This window comes from Choloepus didactylus, chromosome 27 (genome assembly GCF_015220235.1).
Source record: "Choloepus didactylus isolate mChoDid1 chromosome 27, mChoDid1.pri, whole genome shotgun sequence".
In the NCBI taxonomy this organism is placed as follows: Eukaryota; Metazoa; Chordata; class Mammalia; order Pilosa; family Megalonychidae; genus Choloepus; species Choloepus didactylus.
Window position 1 is genome coordinate 9,848,438 of NC_051333.1, and position 13,183 is coordinate 9,861,620.

Sequence of the window (13,183 nt, forward strand, 5' to 3'; positions counted from 1 at the left end):
CAAGAGAGAACACCACTGCAGACCAAAGATGGAAAAGCAGACCCGACTATATGGGGACAGATGACCACTCCCACCCCTTTCAATCACCAAGTCTAACGAACTGATGCGTTACCCCATCACTACAGGCTGACCAAACACACACCTAGGAGGCCCTAATTTATGGCCATCTTAGGCCCTCACCCCTCCCATACTGTCCCTTGCCAAGAAAGTCCCCATCAGGTCCATGGATGTGTACATGGCCAACTTCTTCCATCTGTCTGCTATCAAGAGGAATGACTACTTTCTGATTTTTTATTGTTCTAAATGCTTTGGCTTTTATCTACCCCCAAAAAAGGGGAGTAGGTGGGTAAGGGAGGGAACACAGCCCCTAAAAAGAGTTTTTTTATTTTTTTAAAAGAACAAATAGGGAAACTTTAATCAAGCTACTTTCTAAAAGTATTTACAAAGAATTTCTAGGCAGGGCTAGAGCGCTTGAAGACATATTACTAGGTTGAGAACAGTCATCTACTGCCATCTCCAGCTCTTCACCCCGCCCCCAGCTGGCACATTAACTGTTCCAGAAGGCCAAGGCTACCACCTCCGATTTCTGTAGCACCCGATTCCATCTTGAAAGGAAATGTCAGTGCTGGGGTTGGAACCTTTGCTACCACGAGAGAAATCTGACAGTCTTTAGAACATCAGTTAATGAAGAAAAACCAGCTTTGTTCTTCTGTCTATCATGTAAACTTGGGCTTTGGGTATGCCAACAATGCTAAAACTCTGGAACACAAATATAAGTGGTACTGCATACACAGTTTTTCTTCTTAACTAGCTATCACTTCCACATTAAAAATAAAAATTTAAAAAAAATCTATGCATGCCAACATGGGGAATATGAAATTCCAAAACAAATACACCAGACCAAAAATTCACCATGAACCAATGGTGAACCAGTATTCCTTAAGTCAATAATGGTAAAAGCACATGCCATAGATAGTCAAAATTACAAGACTTTGCCTGTCAGAAAATTCAGAGTCCTAAAAATTTAGAGCTACAGGAGCCAGAAGGATCTACTATTCAGCACAGCCCTCTCCACATCTCATGGACAAACACCCTCACATGTAATGAATCAATGGTCCAATTCTGTAGATGGCAGGGACTGGTTTTTATCTCCAATGCGTTCACACAGAACTATTTCTAAATAAGTGCTGAAATAAACAAAGTTCGATCATAGCTCAGTTAAGAAATGAAGTTCTTCCAGTAAATGCTCCTTCACAGCTGGATGGCTGCTTTAATATGCAATTGCCCTAGGGCCACAGGAAAAAAAAAATCAGCCTTTTGAATTACTTAAGAAATAAAATAAATAAACCTAGAACATGCAAAAGGTCCCCTCTCCCACATTAAGGAAGGAAAATGGTTAGATAGTTTTTCTGTAAAAACTAGCTCTAGCTCTGGATTAATTTCCTAAATGTCCCCAACAGTCTAGAAACAGCTGAGAAAAGATGGCAAGCTGAGGTATATTTCCCAGCTGGTAAGACCAATCATATTAGCCTGTTTCTGGCACCCCTTTCTAATCCTACCTAACCAGGTCACCTAGGAAGGCGTGGGGGAACATCATGGCTCACCCACACACTCCTTGTACACCAACCGAGCCCCCAGAATCCAGCATGGACCTGCCCGGAGGCACTCGGCTGGTGCGGCTGTGAGTGCCTGCAGTACCAGAGAGCAGAAATCTAAGTGATACTTGGCACTCTCTCTTTCAACAAACAACTGCAAAGTGCTTTCCAAACCCAAGCCTTCACCATTTTGAAGACCAGGAAGCTGGAGCCTTCCAGGGGCAGAGGTGAAAAAGAAATAAGCCCACCCTCCCCCACCTCCTCCCCAAAGGTCACAGTGCAAACCAGGGGCCATTAGAGAAGGCAAGACTGGGAAGCTTCTGTAGACCGAGAGTAGTAAACACCAAGTGTGGCCCTTACCCCCTGGGGGATTGGAGAGAAGTTGAGAACTGGCATTTCCCCAACCACGGGTAAAACAAAAATCTGAGTTGTCAGCTGGAACACAATGAAAAAGCACACTACTAAGTTCTTCTAAGGAGGACTGGTTTGGAAGTGGAAGCAGGGAGTGGGTATGGCTGTCTCTTTACAGTAACTCAGAGAAGGAGGGGGAAAGTGAGAAAGAGAGAAGACAGACCCGTGAGCAGCTGCATTCCCCTTTGCAGAATGACACAAAGCTGCAAAGCCCAGAGAGCTGAACCAATAGGGGGTAGGCAGCAAATAGAGCATGGGAAAGAAAATAGGGCAATGTAAAGAAATCCACCCCCACCATGATACTTGGTAGAAGTAGGGGAAAAGGGAAGGGGGGGTCAGGAGGTCACACTTCAAGACTCCAGGGAGCAGTAACCAATCAGTCAACCCCCACTTATTTACCCAGATCTCACAGGATCCCTTGTGATAAAACCCTCAGGGTCAAGGCACTGGGAGAGAGAATCTGCAGTCTAAATCAGAGCCTAGAGAACCCTCAGCTGAGGGTTTACTCCAAAGCCGAGGGATGGAGAAGAGTGCAAAGGGGAAGCACTCACTGGGGGAATGCCCGGGGTAGGCAGCTGGGAGAGGCAGGTCTGATAAGAACTACATGGGAAGAGAAGGAGCCAGAATACAAGGGGAAAGAAAAGGTGGGGCAGGAAACAGGTTAATGAGGAACAGAATTAGGGGAGGGATCTCAAAAGGGAATGAGAATTAAGGGTCTATCAAAGAACTCAGGCAGCTTCAAGAGGAAGCTAGCTTGGGCAGTGGGGACAGCAGGCATGGTTGAGAAAACATCCCTAATACTGGGGAGAATTAAGGGAAGGATAACTCAAAAAGGAGTAAAGGAGAAAGGCAAAATGGGGGAGGACAGTTACAAGAAAGGCTAGAGTAGAGGGTGAGAGCTGAGTTAAAATAGTGGGGGGAGAGAATGTCAGGTAAAAAACAGAATTGAGAGAGAAAAAAAGATGGAAAGTAGTTACAAGAAGACCAGTGTTAAAGAGGAACACTCCAAGAGGAGACAGCAACAAGAAAGTTAAAACAAGTCAAAAATGAGCAAGTGGACAGCTCCAAAAGAGGCAGAGCTGGGGAGGAAAACAGAATGGAACAAATGAGGGAAAAGAGAAGGTTTGAGAGTAGGTCTGTGGAATGTAGAATGCGAAGGGAATGGGGTGATGGGTCAAGAGAGAAGTTATCAAAGGTATATGGTGAAGTCAAGGACAAGTCCAAGGAGGGCCAAAATAGGGAGGACAGGACTTGGAGCAAAGAGAAGGTAGGAAGCAGGTCAGGGGCAGAGAACTGACAGGGAGACAAGTCAAAGAAAGGGGAGCAAATGAATGGGGCAGCTCAAAATGAGTGCCCAAAAGGAAGTGGAGAGCAGAGGAAACCTCAGAGAGAACACGGGGTGAGGGTGGGGAGCGGCCAGATCTGGGACTGCAGGGAGGTACTGAGGCTGAAGTAGAGAAAGGAGAGGAACGGCAGAAAGGAAAGACCTGCAGGATTGGGGGGAGGGGGGGGCCTGCTTCAAGGGAAGGCTGTTAGAAAACAAGCAGGTTCCCCGGCACAGCAAGGGACAGAGTTGGGAGGCAAACAGGTCTGAAAAAGAGAAAAGGGTCTGAACGGCAAAGAGGAACAAGATCTGAAAAGGGGAGGAGGCAAGTATAGAGCATCCAAGCCCTAGAGGGACCAGGGGACCGAGCTGACACATGGAAGGGTCAAAATGGAAGGGCATGCAGTAGGGAAGAAACAGCTGGAGAAAGGCAGAATTGCGGGGCAGTAGGGGCCAAAAGAATGGTGGAATCAAGTCTAAGGCAATAGCTGGGGGTAGCACGGCCAGGATGAGTAGAGGTCTTGGATGGATCTCCAAGGCGGTGGAACCGCAGGTCCGAGAGGACAGCTCCTGTGGGTGCAACGGCTTCTGAGAGAGGAGAAACAGTAGATGGGTCGGAGAAGAGAAGGGGCCGGGGCAGATCCGAAGGGTGGTGAGAGTAGAATCGGAGATGCGGCAGAAGGATCACGGATCTTCAACGTGGGGGCCAAAATTAAGGGGTGCAGAAAGGTCACTGAGGAGGAGGCGGGTCCCACGAGCACTGCAGAGGCCCAGAGGGGCCAAGGGCATTGCTGAGGGGTGGAAGAGGGCAGGGGGACGCAGAATTGGGAGCAGAGGAGCTGAGGGGGGGAGGGGGGAGCGAGACAGACCCGGAGATCCCAACGGGTCGGGGAGGGGGGGCGCAGACGCGGGGACGGTGGGGCTGAAGCGGGTAGAGACAAGTCCGAAAGGCAAGCGGGCCCCGCGAGCCGGGCCGAAGCGCGGGCGGCGGGGATGGCTGGGCCCAGGGGTCTGGGGGGCCGCTCCCTCCCCTCCCCCTCCGGCTCCTCCATTGTTCGCGGGCTCCGGGCCCCGCCGTCCCCGCCTCCCCCTGGACCCCGCAGCGGGGCGGCGCCCGGCCTCACCGCCCAGGGCCCGCGAGCTCGCGCACTCACCAGCTGGGCGCCCTCAGCGCGGCCCCGGCCTCGGGGAGCCCGGCAGCGGCGACGGCGGCCCCGGCGCCATGTTCTGCTGCTCGTCGTCCAGCGGCGGCTGAGGCGGCGACGGCGGCGGCTCGGGCGGCGGGGGGCCGGGCCGACCCTCCCTCGCGGGCTCCCTCCTCCGCCTCCTCCACCTCCTCCAGCCGCGCCGCGGCTCTCCCTCGGGGCGGGGGGGGCGGGGAGGGGAAGGGGGAGGGGCGGGAACCAGGGGGAGGGCGGACCAGCCTCGCTCGCTCGCTCCCTCCCTCCTTCGCAATGGCGGCGGCAGCCTCGCCTCCTTCCTGCGGCCGCCGCTCCCGCGCGCCCCCCCCGACTATTGCGCGTGCGTGGCGCGGGGACCGTTGCGGGGGATAACGGCCCAGGGGCGTGCACCGCGAGGGGATAACCGGCGCGGGACAGTGGGGAGAAGCGAGAGCGCCTGGGGGGTTCACTGCCACCGCCGCGGCCTGGGGCTGGAAATGGGCACGGAGGGGCCAATGCGCGTCCGCCCCAAGAAAATGCCGCTACTGCGGCGGCTGCGGCGCGAGACTAAGAGTGCGAGTCGACTCGCAACGAGCAGGAGAGGGGTGGGCGAGTGCGCGTGCGCGAAGCGGGCTGCCAGCCGCCGCGGCGACTGGCGCAAGGCTGAGGGCGTGGTTCGCGAGAGGGGCGCGCACCCTCGCTCGCGCCAGAAGCAGATACCCCGCTTCTTGCTGGCTCTTGGAGAAAGCAGGAGCGGGGGAGGCATGGCCCGGCTTTAAGGGCGGGGTGAGGGGAGGGTTGCCACCCCGCTCGCGCGGGACCTGAGCAGCCAATGAGAGGCAAGGAGAGGTGGGCTTGCCGCGCGAGCCTCAGCCCCCGGGATAACGGAGGAGGAGAGAGGGATCGACGTAACGTGAGGCGGTGGGGAGGGGCTTGGGAGGAGGGAGCGGGCCTAGCGACGAAGCTGATTGGGGGCCATGAGGAGGCGTCGCCCACCTCAGCCCAATCCAAGCCTCGCAGTTCATCCTCCCGGAAGAAGGGGCGGGGCTGAGGAGCGCGTGCTCCTTCCCCCGGCAATGCAGAAAATTTGCGGGCCACGCGCGCGTCAATGAGGCTTACCCCTTATGCCGCTGACACTGTGATTGCCTACTCCCCGGGAGAGGGGAGTGAGCCCGGTCCTGCGGGACAGCCGTCGCCTCCAAGTCGACATTATGCAAATAACGGCAGATGTCAATTAGGGCTCCAGAAGGGAAAACAGTGAAGGGAGGGGACACCGCTGTAACCCTGGAAGCCCTCTGAACTGCAGAGTGGCTCTTCTGGGACTCCTCTGGAAGTACGGATCGTAGACGAGCGTTCTGGGCGCCGAGTCAATATTTGTGGAATGCATGAAGGAAGGGATGTTTTTCTTATTACTTTTTGCATTTCTTTCCTCAGTCTCTTCATCTATAAAATGGATAATAGTCAAACCTCCTGGCTGCTGTGAGAATTAATTGAATTATATCTGCAAAATATTGAGAATCGTGCCTTGCACACAGTCAACGCCATGTAAACGTTGATAAATAAATAAAATTACCTGGGTTCAAGTTTTAAAACATTCCACTACATGAAGATCATCTGATTACTGATTTTCTAGCAATGGCCATTTGCAGTGACTTTTTTTTCAACTTAGTGTTTATTAAACATTTATTGAATGAATGAATGAAAGACATGGAAACATTGCACTTGATTCGTGCCTCAGTTTACCCTCTTCTTGGAGTGATCATTCTGTACCCATGCCACCAGCTGTTGTAGAGTTCTTGACTGGGGATGTGTGGTGTCTAACTGGGGTGGAGTGAAAATCACAAATGTCCATGGGAGCCTAAGAAAGCTAGTGAGTGAATTTGCTTGTAGGGTCCTGGGATGAACTTGAAAGCTCAGGTATAATTCTATAGGGCCTTGCATGAATGCCCAACCAGTGTTGGCAAATCTTCAGATTTTTCAGAGGAAGCCAGTAAGTTGCATCTTTTAATGCATGAAATCTTCTGGTTTTTAGATACAGTGACTAATTTTTTTAGCTTTTTTTAAGCACCAGGGTCCAAACAAATCAAGTGTATGGGCCAGATTTTCTTTGGGCTGCCATTGCAAACTCTGGTTTGTGATTGATTTTGAGACCACGTGAGAATACGCCAGCAAGACTGGAATATTAACATGTCTATGTAACTCAGATGCAGTGTTCCATGTCCTTCCAACCTTGGGAAATTTGTGAACTGGCAGCAGCTGGAGAAGAGAGAATGGGCTCCCTTCGGTCCCAGAGCTTGCATTTCTCACTGCCCCTTTTGGAGCCTCTCAACCCCCACCTCATCCTTTAGGCCTCAGCTTGAAGTTCTTTCCCCAACACTGGTCTCACAGGTTTGGCCTTACACCTCATTCTATAATAAAAAATGAGCATGTACTCTGTGCCAGGCAACATTCTAAAGCACTGTAGACATATTAACTCATTTAATTCTCACAACAATGTTATGAGTAACTTACAGTTATTATTCTTCTAAACTAAGGCCCAAGCCAGCAGTCAGCACTTGTCTCTTTCAAACTGCACAGCTAGTAAGTGGCGTATTTGAGATTCAAAACCAGATGGTTGGGGTCAGGAGACTACACACCTATTACTTCTTCCAGATTTGAAGTTCTGTATTGGCATCACCATTTAAATGTATGCCCTTTGAAGGCAACAACTCTGACTAGTTCCATGGTCTGGTAAATGGCCCACAAAAATACTTCTTAATGAATGAATGAATGGCTCCAATGCTGAACAAAAGGGATGGCAGGCATTGGGAGCATGGGAGCCAAAAAGACACAGTCCTTGTCCACTGACTAACCCCTACACTTCTTTCAGGTGTCCTCTTTTATACAGGAAGCCCTCCCTGGCCAGCCAGGCTGGCTCAGGTGCCCCTTCTAGGCCCCACTGGATCCCCCCATCCATGCTCCAACCACTCTGGGTCGTCACTGTCTGGTAACTGGTCCATTTTCCCTACTGAATTGTGGGACTACCTTAAGATCAGTGTCCGGGCCGTCTCATCCACTGCCCAGCACAGGTCCAGGCACAAAGTAGGCGCTCAGGCAGTGTTCGCTTGGATGAACAGAACCTTCAAGAAGGACCTTCCCAGCTAGCTCTGCAATTCTTTCCAGGGTGCAAGAGGGCAAGCGTAAGCTGAGCAAGCCAACTTCAGGAAGCAGGCTTCCCTGGGGGCAGCCGCCCCCGCGCACCCAGTCAGCCTCCAATCCAGGATAAATAAACGAGTAAACAATTAGCAGAAAGAGAGAAGTGCCGATTGCTAGCCTGGACTGCTGTCAAGATTTCCCAAGCATCGCCCTAGGGGTTCCAATGGCCGGGACTGAAGGTCACGCCAACCGGAGAGCTGGGATGGGTACGAGGCAGGGCTTGGAGGGGATCTGGTGCCGCATCGACGAGAGGCACAAGCAGAAAAATCCACAAAAGAATTTTGCAAAGAGGGAGGGGGGCGCTGGGGCGTCTTCTCTCTCCATTCCTGAGAGTCAAAGAATCAGAGAAAGGGCGGTGATTGGGTCTGGCTTGACGAAGGAGTCGGCGAGCCCACAGCGCCGCCTACAAACCGAGCAGAGGAAGCTGCAGTAGCTGATGCAGCTCAGGATCTCAGAGAGCGGCGAGCTTTTCTACCATTGGCTGGAAGGGCAGCCAGTCACGAGGGAGGAACGGGATTCAGGGCCTTATCCCAGCGTCCCGCCCCCCATTTGGCACATGGTGGACACGCAGAAAACATCTAATGTAAGGATGGATGATGAACCTTCCTATTTTTATAAACTTAAAAAATTGAAATATAACATACATTCCGAGAAATACACAAATCCCAAAGGTACAACTTGATGAATATTCAGAGAGAACTCACCCAGATCAAGAAATAAGACGACCAGTCTTTCAGAAGACACTCTGGATCCCACTTTCAGTAACTCCCCTTCCTCCACAAGGGAAACATCTACCTTGACTTCTAAGACCATAGTTTAGTTTGCCTGCTTTTCTATTTAATATAAATGAAATCACGCAGTCAGTAATCTCCTGCATCTGGTTTTGTTTGTTCAACATTGTTTGCAAGAGTCATCCAGTTTGTTGTGTAGTATTCTACTGCATGAATGAACCACGATGTATTTATCCTTCCAACTGTTGGTGAGTGTCTCAGTTTCCTGGCTACTAAAACAAATACCATGCAATGGGTTTGCGTAAACAGCAGGAATTCATTGGCTCGTGGTTTCGAGGCTGGGAGAACTCCAAAATCAGTGAGGTGATGCTTCCTCCCTAAAGGCTGTGGCATTCTGAGGCTGCCTGCCAGTGATCCTTGGTCCTTGGCTTTTCTATCACATGGCAATGCACATGGTGGCATCTTCTCCATTCTTTTCTGCATTCTGTTGGCATCTGGGCTGCTCCCTATGGCTTCTCTTTCCATGTCCAATTTCCTTTGCTTATAAGGACTTAAGCCATATTGGATTAAGGCCCACCCTCATTAAGTTGGGCACACCTTAACTAATAACATCTTCAAAGAATTTATTTACAAATGGCTTAATACCCACAGAAACCAGGGTTGGAACCTGAATATGCCTTTCATGGGGGGCATGATTCAATTCCCAACAGTGAGCATTTGGGTAGTTGTTCCGGTTTGCTACAGCTGCCATTATGCAAAATACCAGACATGGATCCACTTTTATAAAGAGGATTTATTGGGTTACAAATTTACAGTCCTAAGTCCATAAAGAGTCCAAACTAAGGCATCAACAAGAGGATACCTTCACGGAGGAAAGGCCAATAACATTCAGAACCCCTCTGTTAGCTGGGAAGACATGCGGCCGGCATCTGCTGGTCCTTTGCCCCCAGGCTGCATTGCTTTCAGCTTCTGATTCCAGGGGCTTTTGCGCTAAGCATCTGGGAGTCCTCTTTTGGCTTCTCCGGGGCAAACTCTGGACTTCATTTGTTAGCTTAGCATCTCCAAAGGTCCTTCTGTCCATATCTCCAAGCATCTCTAAGCATCTTTGTTGGCTCTGGCTCCTCTCTCTCTTCCTGAGCCTCTTAAAGGATTCCAGTGATCTAATTAAGACCCACTTTGAATGGGCAGGGTCACTCCTCCATGGAAAAATCTAATCAACAGGTCACACCCTAATCAAGTAATAAGTCTGTCTCCACAAGATTGCATTAAAGAACATGGCTTTTCTGGAGGATATAGTAGATCCAAACTGGCACATTCCACCCTCTGGACCCCAAAAGACTTGTACTTTCCATACGCAAAATACACTAATTCCATCACAATATCACAAAAGCCTTAAATCATTTCAGTAACAATAGGTAAGTACAAGATCTTATCAAAATCAGTTACAGGCATGGTCTGTCCTAAGGCAAAATTCTCCTCTGGCTGTGGAACTGTGAAACTCACAAGCTATCTGCTTCCAATTTACAAAGGAGCGACAGTCATGGGATAAACATTCCCATTGCCATAGGGAGAAACTGGAAGGAAAACAGGATTCATGGGACCAAAACAGTTCCTAAAACCCACAGGGCGTATGTCATTAGATTTCAAAATCTGAGAGTCATTTGTAGAATGACATTTTATCCTCAGGGCTTGAGAAAGCGGCACTCCCACCTTTTCCAAAGGCTTACACAGTGGCCTTGCTCTCTCCAAATGCTGGGGCGAGTGCTCCAACATATCCTCGCATTGGGGAGACTACTTTTTCATCCCGGCCCCACCCTCCTCAAGCATTGGGGTGCCACCTGGACTCTGCATCTCCGGGTCAAAGTTTCTCCCTTCTCCCAACGTGGGGTGATGGCCAGGCTCTCCTCAATCCCTGGGGAATGTGCTCCACCCTCTCTGAGGCTTGGGGCACCAACAATCTTTGTGAACAAGGGAGAGGCCAAGCTCCCCTCAATTCCCCAGGCATCTGAGAACCCTTAGGCGGCAGCACCCTTAAACTCACCCTATCCACTTGCTCCTGTCAGTCCACTCTCCCGGCCCAAGTTTTCTTGACTCCTAGCCTTATCTTCCATAGTTCTGCCCTTGAAGTCATCCTTCCCACAATTTGTCCCTTCTCCATCCCCTCCAGTTCAGACTGTCTGGTTACACCTTAATCAAAAGACTATTAAGTCTGTCCCCACAAGATTGCATTAAAGAACATGGCTTTTCTGGGGGACAAGGTAGATCCAAACCGGCATAGTAGGTACGTTTTTTAAAATTTTTGGTTATTATGAAGATTGCTGCTCTGAACAGTCTAGAACATGTCTTTTGGCAAACATATGTATGCATTTTTCCTAGCTATATACCCAAGATTGAAATTGCTGGCATTGGATATACGTGTGTTCACCTTCCCCAAGCAGTTTCCCAAAGAGGACATATGAATTTACAATCCCACCAGACATGTATGAGAATTTTAACTGCTCCACATTTTCTGAAATACTTAGTATTGTCAGTTTGGTAAATGTTGGCCATATTTATGGGTGTATAGTGGTATTTCATCATGGTTTTAATTTGTCTTTCCCAAATGATTAATGAAGTTGAGCATATTACTTTATATATATATGTCATTTAAATTGTCTCTTTTGTGAAGTGCCTGTTCAAACCTTTTGCCCAACTTTTCTATCACATTAAATAATCTTTTCTTTTCTTTTTAATCACACAACACATGAATTTCTTGTCCTTGCAAATATTTAAAATACTCCAGATAAGATTCTTGGACAACCCAACCCCATTCCACTTGCCTCTCCAGAGGTGTGTTTTCTTCCAGACCTTTCTCTATACAGTTACACAGATACAGAAGAGTGGTTAGATGTACAGACTCTGGAGCTGGAATGCTTGGGCTTGAATCCCAGCTCCACTATTTACAAGCTGTGCGATCTGGGGTAAGGTCCTCCACTTCTTTGTACTTCAATTTCCTCATCTGTAAAATGGAACACCACATGCCCCTGATGGGAGACTGTAAGCAGGACATGGCTGCACTTCTGCAATATTCATGCTAAAAATGAAAGACTTGAGTCTATTCCTGTGGAAATATCAGACAAATGCTAATTGAGAGCCACTCTGCAAAACCACTGACCCAGATTCTTCAAAATGCCAATGCCTTAAATGGCTGTGTGAGATCAAAGGAGACTAAAGGAACATGATAACTAAGTGCAACCTGTGACCTTGGACTGCTTTTTGGAGCAAAAATAAAATCTATAGCAGATATACCAGAACAATTGGGGATATTAATGTTAAATTTTCTGAGTGTGGTCATTGTATTATGATGATGGAGGAGAACGTCCTTATTCTTAGGAAGACAATGTTGAAGCATGAAGCCTTTTGGGGTGAAGTATGAAGATGCCTGCAACTAACTAAAGAATAATTTAAAATTGGCAAATCTAGTTGAAGAATATATTGGAGTTCATTGTACTAATATTGCAGCTTTTGAGTGGGTGTTCCAGTTTGCCAATGCTGCCATTTTGCAAAACACCAGCAATGGATTGGCTTTTTAAAATGGGGTTTATTTGGTTATGAAGTTACAGTCTTAAGGCCATAAAGTGTCCAAACAAAGGCATTAACAATCGGGTGACTTCACTGGAGGATGGCCAATGGCGTCCAGAAAAACTCTGTTAGCTGGGAAGGCACGTGACTGAAATCTGCTCCAGGGTTCTGGTTTCAAAATGGTTTTCTCCCAGGACATTTCTCTCTAAGCATCTGGGGGTGTTCTCTAGTTTCTCCCAGGCAAACTCCTGACTAGCAAAAGTCTGCTTTCAATGGCCATCTCCAAAATGTCTCTATAAGCTGCAGCCAATGTCAGGGGTCCGCAATTCCAAGCATCTCTGAGCTAAGCCAGCAAGCGTCTGGGTCTGTGCCAGCATTTTTAAAGGACCCTAGTAAACTAATCAAGACCCACACTAAATGGGTGGGGCCATGGCTCCACGGAAATAATCTAATCAAAATTTCACCTATAGTTGGGTGAGTCATATCTCCATGGAAACAACCTAATCCCAATATCCCATGATATTGGATTAAAAGATCCTGGCTTTCACCCTGGAAAACAGTTTGGCAGTTCCTTAGAAAACTAGATATACAGTTACCTTTGATCCAGCAATTACACTTCTCAGTATTTACCCAGATCTGAAAGCAGTGACACGAACAGATATCTGAACACCAATGTTCATAGCAGCAATATTCATAATTGCCAAGAGATGGAAACAACCCAAATGTCCTTCAACAGATGAGCGGATAAACAAAATATTGTAAATACATTTGGTGGAATACTACGCAGCAGTAAGAAGGAACAATGTCGCGAAACACATGACAATGTGGATGAATCTTGAAGACATAATGCTGAGCGAAATAAGCCAGGCACAAAAAGGGAAATATTGTATGTTACCACTAACGTGAACACTGTGAAAAATGTAAAATAAATGGTTTATACTGTAGAATGTAGGGGACCTAGCAATAGACAGTAAATAGTGAAGAGGGAACAATAATCTAATAAGAACAGATAAGTTGTGGAGGGTAAACAATATTTTGGAAATGCTTAGAAACAACAATGATTTGTTAATTTCTGAGGGTATGGTAGGAACAAGTTTGCAGAAATGTAGTTATTTTAGGTTATTTGTTTTTTCTTATTCCTTTGGTTTTGTTTGAAATGTTTTTTAATTGTTTGTTTTTCAATTTTTTGATAAAGTTAAAAAAACA

The 13,183-nt window shown here is 48.2% G+C and overlaps 1 protein-coding gene across 1 annotated transcript in view; it reads right to left on the reverse strand.

Moving 5' to 3' along the window:
- The window catches only part of ARHGAP35 (Rho GTPase activating protein 35), a 115,750-nt gene extending 110,701 nt beyond the window's left edge, over window positions 1-5,049 (reverse strand). The window contains 1 exon segment of the mRNA XM_037818892.1: window positions 4,485-5,049. The gene's annotated coding sequence lies outside the window, so the exon portion shown is untranslated.
- Between the last annotated feature and the right edge of the window lie 8,134 nt (window positions 5,050-13,183).